The sequence below is a fragment of the Amblyomma mixtum genome, chromosome 6 (assembly GCF_055824585.1).
Source record: "Amblyomma mixtum isolate Tamu chromosome 6, ASM5582458v1, whole genome shotgun sequence".
Lineage (NCBI taxonomy): Eukaryota > Metazoa > Arthropoda > Arachnida > Ixodida > Ixodidae > Amblyomma > Amblyomma mixtum.
This window is the reverse complement of record NC_143017.1, coordinates 46,144,999-46,152,354: the sequence shown is the minus strand read 5'-3', so window position 1 is coordinate 46,152,354 and position 7,356 is coordinate 46,144,999. Positions and strand designations below refer to the sequence as shown.

General features: G+C 46.5%; 1 pseudogene; it reads left to right on the top strand.

Moving 5' to 3' along the window:
• Positions 1 to 205: 205 nt before the first annotated feature.
• Positions 206 to 6,596, top strand: LOC149338969 (uncharacterized; annotated as a pseudogene).
• The last annotated feature ends 760 nt before the right edge of the window (positions 6,597 to 7,356 follow it).

The window sequence follows — 7,356 nt, the reverse complement described above, 5'->3', positions numbered from 1 at the left end:
GGACCTCGCAAATATACCTATAGATCTTTTCGCTGTTTGTAAACAAGCGTGCCTGGCGCTCATTGGCTGCTCCTGTGCAACTTCGGGCGAAGAACTTTTGGCGAAGAACTTCCAGCGAAGAACTTCCGGCCATGCTTCCCGCAGCGTTTCAAGCAGTGCGATCCGGCATGTTTGTGTTTGTTAGTTCACATTAAAAAAACAAAAAATGTTCAGCAGCTAATTTAAGAAGCTAGATGCAGAGGCGCAAGGCCGATACCGGGTGAAGCTTTCGCTTTGAGGCGAGGAGCTGCCCGATCCGCTTGACGACGATGTTCTGCGGTTCGTCTTCAAGTCAGGCCCAAGGAATCTACCCCCTGTGACAGCAGATGTTTACTTGTACCTGGTCGAGGGAGTATGCTTTTATACAAGCAAACAGTTTAAATCTTACAAGATTGGAGACGCATACATGTTCATCAGCGGGAAGGTGAAGCAGCTGAAGTCCTTCGAGGCAGGAAAGAGCGGCGACGGGATCGTTCTGATTGCGGCGACTGTGCAAGCCATAGCCAAGCACTGTCCAAGCAGTACCAAACATGGTGCGTCGTGAAGGACAACGGAACTGTCGAAAGTGCTCATTGCACTTGCATGGCGGGGTAAGTCGGCGATTCAATATGCGAAGCGCAATGTGGTAGGGTCCCTTCTGTTAATTTTGTGTGTGCGTGTCTGTGTAATCCGATCAGATAGAGAGAACAGAGGCTGAATTTCACATTTCCAAAGATTCCGCACAAATCGCGACAGAACCCAGAAAAGTGCGAATGCGTGCACAACCACCCGTATGTAATAACTTTTTCAAAGCAGTATGCGAGTTATGAGGTTATAACGTCCTGAAGCAACTCTGGCTATGAGGGACGTCTAGGGCTTAATTTGACACCTAGGGTTTCTCAATGAGTGTCGACATGATGCAGCACACAAACAGTTTTGTATTCCGCCTACTTCAAAACACGGCCGCCGTGGCCTGGATCAAACCCGTGACCTTGGGATCAGCAACCGAGAGACAAAGTCAGCACGGCGGGTGGAAGCAGTCAGGGGAATTCATGTTACGATGGGTCCCGTCATTTCCAGTCCTTAACTGCGTGAAAACAGCATTCATTCTAAATGAAGCGCGTTGTGGATGCGAAAAACCATAAGATTCTATGCCTGCAATATTCTGTCATACAAAACTCTTCTACCTTTTGATTGCCACATTTCTTATCATTGAATATCGTTGTTTATGAACTGCTTAATCCTTAAAGTTATTTCCAATGCAACTTTCAGCCTTGGGGAATGCTGCACACACGTAGCTGCATTATTGTTCAGTGTCAAGGCAACTGTGCAGTATGGCCTGAACGACCCATCTACAACCGATGTGGCATGCAAATGGATTGAGGCATCAAAGGGAGGCCGAGTAAGTGTTTATTTTTATTCTGTCACATACAGGGTTTTCAGCGAAGTACTTACAGAGAACTACATTTTTCGTAGGCAGCACCAGTCTACGAGATTCAATTTTTCAAGCCAAAAATAGGCCACACACCACCTCAAGTCAGTGAAATGCAAGATCACACAATACCCACTTTCACAGAAGAGCAAATGTCCAGCTTTCTGCACGAAGTGAAGGTAAGCAAATCAGACTGATTGGTTTTCGGTGCTGTTGTGTATCGTGGTACTGCCGCTCCAAGCGCTGCTCCCCGTATAGTACTTTCTGTCTGGCCTGAGCATTGTATTTCGCTCAACACCTCATCCCCGCGTCTCTGTGGCTCTTCGGTCCTAGCACGTACGAAGCTACATGCGGACACTGAACTCTCTGCGCTCTCCCTCTCTGTTCCAATTGTTCCAAACAATTATGCATATTACACAAAAACAATTAGGCACAATTATGCATATTACACGCAGGTGCAGGCCCAAATGGCCCTCACTGGGCTCCGTCAAGCATACTTTGCGGTCTTTACAGGCTCTTCGCTAACGACAGAGATCATAGTCTTTGACGAGGCCTTTTGGCAATGTGCTATACTCAAGGCAGAGCTTTTTTTTTAAACCATATATACCCTGAGCTGCAGTCAATGAGCATCTTAAAGCAAACGGAACGTGCAAAGAAAACATGAGACTGTCAAGGTGCCAAATCAGGGAGCATTGTTGAATGCTCACTGTGTCAAGCAACGTTTCACCTAAAGTGCGTAGAGCTGAGACGCACGACAGCAGCTTCCCACTACTCTTACAATTCGTCTTCGCACACAGGGGAACTGTTTCAATAGATGTTTCCGGACAGTGAACTCACGAAAGCCTTCTTATGCGGTGAAAAGAAATGCGTGTACGTCCTATGTCACGGCCTACGGCAGTATTTTCTCTCATGTTTTCAGCGTGAAATAGAGCAGTGCGGCTCTGAAGCTGTTTGGTTCAATGAGTCATTAAACAACTACCTGCAACGAAAGCAGACGGACATCCACGTGTGGTACTGGGATGCCATTCCTGAAAGTAACTGCCATGTCTTCATGGGACACAGTAGGGCACAAGACATCCAGGGAAAGCTTTGGAGTGCCTTGAATTGTTTGCCACTTTCAAAAATGGTTCACTTGTCTATGGATGGGCGGAATATGAATTTGAAATGTTAAGACAAATTTGCAAAGTCACCTTCAAAACAACTATCAAGTTCAGTGTCTGGAGTTGGGGACTTGTGGTCTTCACACACTGCGCAATGCCTAGAGCAGGTGTTCCGGGTTCTGACGGTGTGTACAAGTTGACTGTGTCACTTCTCAGTGGGGCAAAGGCGTCAGCAAGTGGTGCCTGGATACCCTCCTTTCAAGCCTAAGTGGCCTGTATCATGATGCACCTGCATGGAGAGATGACTACTGGCCAGGCAACATACCCTCTCAACTTTGTCTCACATCACTGGGTTGAAAATGTACCTGTTATTGAGCACTAAAACTGTTGTGAAAATTTAATTATCACAACGGTTTTCTCGAAGTCAATCTTGTGCTTACATGCCTCGCACAGTTCTGCCCTGTTCAGTAACAGGGAACGGAGCGTGGTGACAGAACGATAGCTGATTGACTTCGAGGGAACATGCACTGTGCTCGCGGTCGCGAAATCAATACATAGCAGTCAACGCCACCACAAAGATAAGTCACTCTGCCTTATGCCTGAAGTGCCAACGAAACAATCACCTGAATCCTGGGAAAAGGGGGTCTCCAGGTTATGCACAAGTCTACAAACATTGTTGCACTTGCCAAAACTGGCGATGGAGAGAAAGGGCCCAAGGCCTTATCTATCTATGTTGTATCGAAATGGTTTGGCTGAAAACGCACTAAAAGTGCCCAAAAAAAATTAATTTCTCAGTGTGCAGGGCTAGAAAATAGCTTCAAATCGCGCAAAATCACCGCAGTTTGCGGAGCCATATCTAGTCTTTCCCGCCACCGAGCGCCGCCATCTTGGTATCGTGCCTCGAGCCGTATTTCGTGTCAGCAGTGAAGGCAGAAGCGCAGGCATGCGATGTTCGCGATGCCCTTCGCGCAGTGTTCGCAACCGAACGAAAGTTCAGTTTGATGGAGCAGCAAGGCCAACAAATTTCGGCCTCTTGTGACACCGAGTTTATTTTGGTGCAGGTTTCTGCGGTGAACTCCTTGATAGCAAAAGCTTTGAGCCCAAGATGCAAACAGCCTTCCATAGGTGTGCACTGCGATACCAGGCTCGGTCTGGCAGTAAAAATGGAACTTTCATGCAATGCTTGTGGCTTAATTGAAACCCAGTGGTACTCCCAAAGGAAGGAGGGTGCAAGAGTGCTTGATGTGAACATTCGTTCAATGCAAGCTATTACAGCAATAGGTAAAGGGCAAACAGCTCTGAATGATTTCTGGGCCACCATGAATGTGTCCGATCGTGGTTTACACCACAAAACTTTCCGGGGCCACTTGATGGGCTTCTTCAAGCCTGCTGCAGAGGAGGCTGTCAACATTTTTAGGGATGCTGCAGCTGCTGTGAAGAAAGTGTAGAGCGAGATGGAGGTTGGCTTCACCAAAAATGTGACCGTTGTTTATGATGGCACCTGGCTCACGTGCGGTCATAGCTCCCACATTGGGGTAGGATGCATAATGGAATTCCACACAGGGCTTGTGCAGGACAGTATTGTTCTGTCAAACTTCTGCCTTCGATGCAGCCTGGGGCCAGCAGAGTGTGACCCCCCACACCTTCAGTGGAGGCAGCAGCATCAGTGTCAAAAAACCACTGAAGTTGGCTCTGGTCGAATGGAAGTGGAGGCCGCATTGCAGCTTTTCGGCCGTTCATTGGCCAAGAATGACCTGCGATATACGGCAGTTGTCTCTGATGGAGACAGCCATGTTTTCCAGGCGCTGCAAGATGAGCAGCCTTATGGGTTTATAGCAGTCACAAAAGAAGACTGCTTTAACCACGTAAAAAAAAAAGGAATGGGCACTGATCTTCGCTCCACTGTGAGCAAAGCCAACAAAGGGGAACCACTTGGTGGCAAAGGTGGGCTCACACAACAGCTGATTAAAAAGCTCACCAATTACTACGGCCTGGCCATCAGCAAGAACATCAACGATATTGCATATCAACGATATGGCCACCTATTGGAACGTGACCACAACGGACAGCGACCCCCACCATGAGCTGTACCCCCCTTGCCCCCTCAGCTGGTGTGAGCAGAGAGCAGCAGAAGTGAAAAAAGAAGCACAGCCTCCTCATAAGTATAAGCTTACGAGCAGAGTTGCCCAAGCCATTACGCCCCTGTATCAACGCCCTTCACATGTACACTTGCTGGAGCGCTGCAAGGGTGGAAGGACCCAGAATGCTGCTGAGAGCTCACACTCAGTTATTTGCAGTCATGTGCATGCCATGTTAAGCAAAAAATTATTAGCAAAGTAAAAAAAAAATCCAACACTGTCTTGGTGTAGATTAGACATTTGGGCAAACATGCAAAGTATTCCCAACTCACTATCATGCTTTGTTACTGTGCCAGGTTTTCCACAAGCAAGGAACTTATAAATTCTTATAAAACAAAAACTAACAAAGATATTTTTATGAAATTTTATATTTGTCTTTTCACTGCAATGTGCAGTGAACACAAAAACAATTCCCACAACTATGCAAAAAGCGCAATTCTGTAGCCGAACATTCCGAAAACTCAGGCCACACAATCAACTTCGATGAAACAAGCATGCTTGGAACCGTAACAAATTACCAAAAACGCTCTTAATCGAATCCTGGTACATTCAAACGATCCCGAACAACATCAACACCACAAAGGGAAACCTCCCGCTGTATACGAACAGGGACTTCGCTCTGCATGCATCTGCCCAAACAAGAAAAGTGGCCACTGACCTTCACCGCACAGTCCGACAGTCACTGACAGCCTTACCCTTAAAGGTGCACTGAAGAGGAATCTGAACTTGTCTTTTTGCCGCGGGAACTCGATCTACACGTTCCTAGCATTCTTAGAAACTGCGACTTATTGCCCTGTATGGCCGATTTCCCAAATTAAATCGAATTAACGGCCGGCTCCCGCCCTTTTTTTTGAATTCTGCCTCCTACGGTGGGCGGAGTCGACCAACGCGTGGAGTGCCTTTCACCCAGTCCCGTGGCGGCTAGCTGCTCTGCCATCGGCGGAGTAATACGTAGTAGTCCGTAGCAGCAAATAGTCCGCGCGTATTTTTATTTCTGCGAGGTTATTTTGCGCCTATATTATCTGCGAATGAAACTATTTATTCACGGAAACCTAAAAAACAAAATAAAGCGAAAGCAAAGCCTCCACGGAGCTGGCTGAAAGGAACTTCACGCGTTCGTCGACTCCGCCCATCGTACGAGGCAGAATTCAAAAAAAAAGGGCGGGAGCCGGACGTTAATTCGATTTAATTAGGGAAATCGGCCATAGAGGGCAATAAGTTGCAGTTTCTAAGAATGCTAGGAACGTGTAGATCGAGTTCCCGCGGCAAAAAGACAAGTTCAGAATCCTCTTCAGTGCACCTTTAATCAGGAAGCGTATCAAGCACTTATGATGACAACAACATGAAACGTGGAGTGCGTCAAGTACCTTATTAATTGCTAATGAACGGTTCAAGTTTGTACTGACAAGAAAATTTTCAGCAGACCCCATAGAGTCATTTTTTGGGTGGTTAAGACGGTTTGCTCGAAGGAATGATCAGATAGACACTAGAGCAGTATTCACTGGTGCAGAGAAGACCTTGAAAACTGGCTTAGTGCCTGCTTCCCAAGACAGCATGCATAGAAACGGAAAGCCAAGCATTTGGAGCCCTGACTACTTTGCAGACTACTTTCCACCAGAGGCAAAAAGACTACTCGAAGACCTTCTCAGGACATAGAAAACGTTGCTGCCAGCACCAGACACTGCAGTACTTGCGATGGTAAGAGGATACTTGGCTCGCGTTGTTCCAAGAAAAAATGGACTGCAGCAGCTGCACTGCCCGTCTTACACGACCAGCCTCATCTGAGCCCAGTGACAGTTTGATCCGTCATCAGGACTGAGGAGGCCTCCTTCAACACAGTTTGTGTACGTTCTGTACACCCTGAAGAACTATGCCAGGGTGTTGCAAAACCTCTACAAGCTGCAGTGAACAATGCAGCTATGTTCTTGCAGAACATGGAGCATGGAACATGGAATGTGAGTTTGCTTTCAATGATCACCACGGCTAACTTCTGAAACTCGTCTGCACCAAGTTTTTCTGGCCTGTTTTTGCGAACTATGCCTTATCAGTGACGGACACGAACGACGTAGTGAAGCCGTTTACATCAAAGCCTCTCACTAGAAAGCTGTTAAAGTTGTGAAAACTTTTTTTCCGCATGTATGTTTTATTTTAACAGCGGCAGTAAAACTTTTTTCCATTCACTCATCGCTCAGCAAAATGCTTGCTTAATGTTTCTGCTTATACATCGGATCAGACAAAAGTTCTGCTGAGAATGTATGTTTTGTACAAAGCAGAACACTAATAGACTATAATGACGAAAAATTCCACAGCAGAAACGCCAGCAGGTAGGCAATTCAGTGGAATTTGTTATCAGGCTTTGGCATGTTCACAGCTGAAAATCCACCTAAAAACTTGCCTTACGTTATTGCTTACACCTGACAACAGCTCACACTTGGTGAGAAGCAAAACACCTGTTTATAGTGGTACAGCAATCAAAAAGTGAGGACTAAGAAATGGTTTGCAACATACACAGCCTTGACTTCAAACCTTGTGATCACGCAATGACCGGCCCTTACTATCAGTTGTCTAACCCTCACAGGTGACATTGCAACAGTACATTACCAACGCTTGATGGTTGCTCCACACATCTGAAAAGCTAGAACGTGACATCTGCACCATCAGTTCCCAA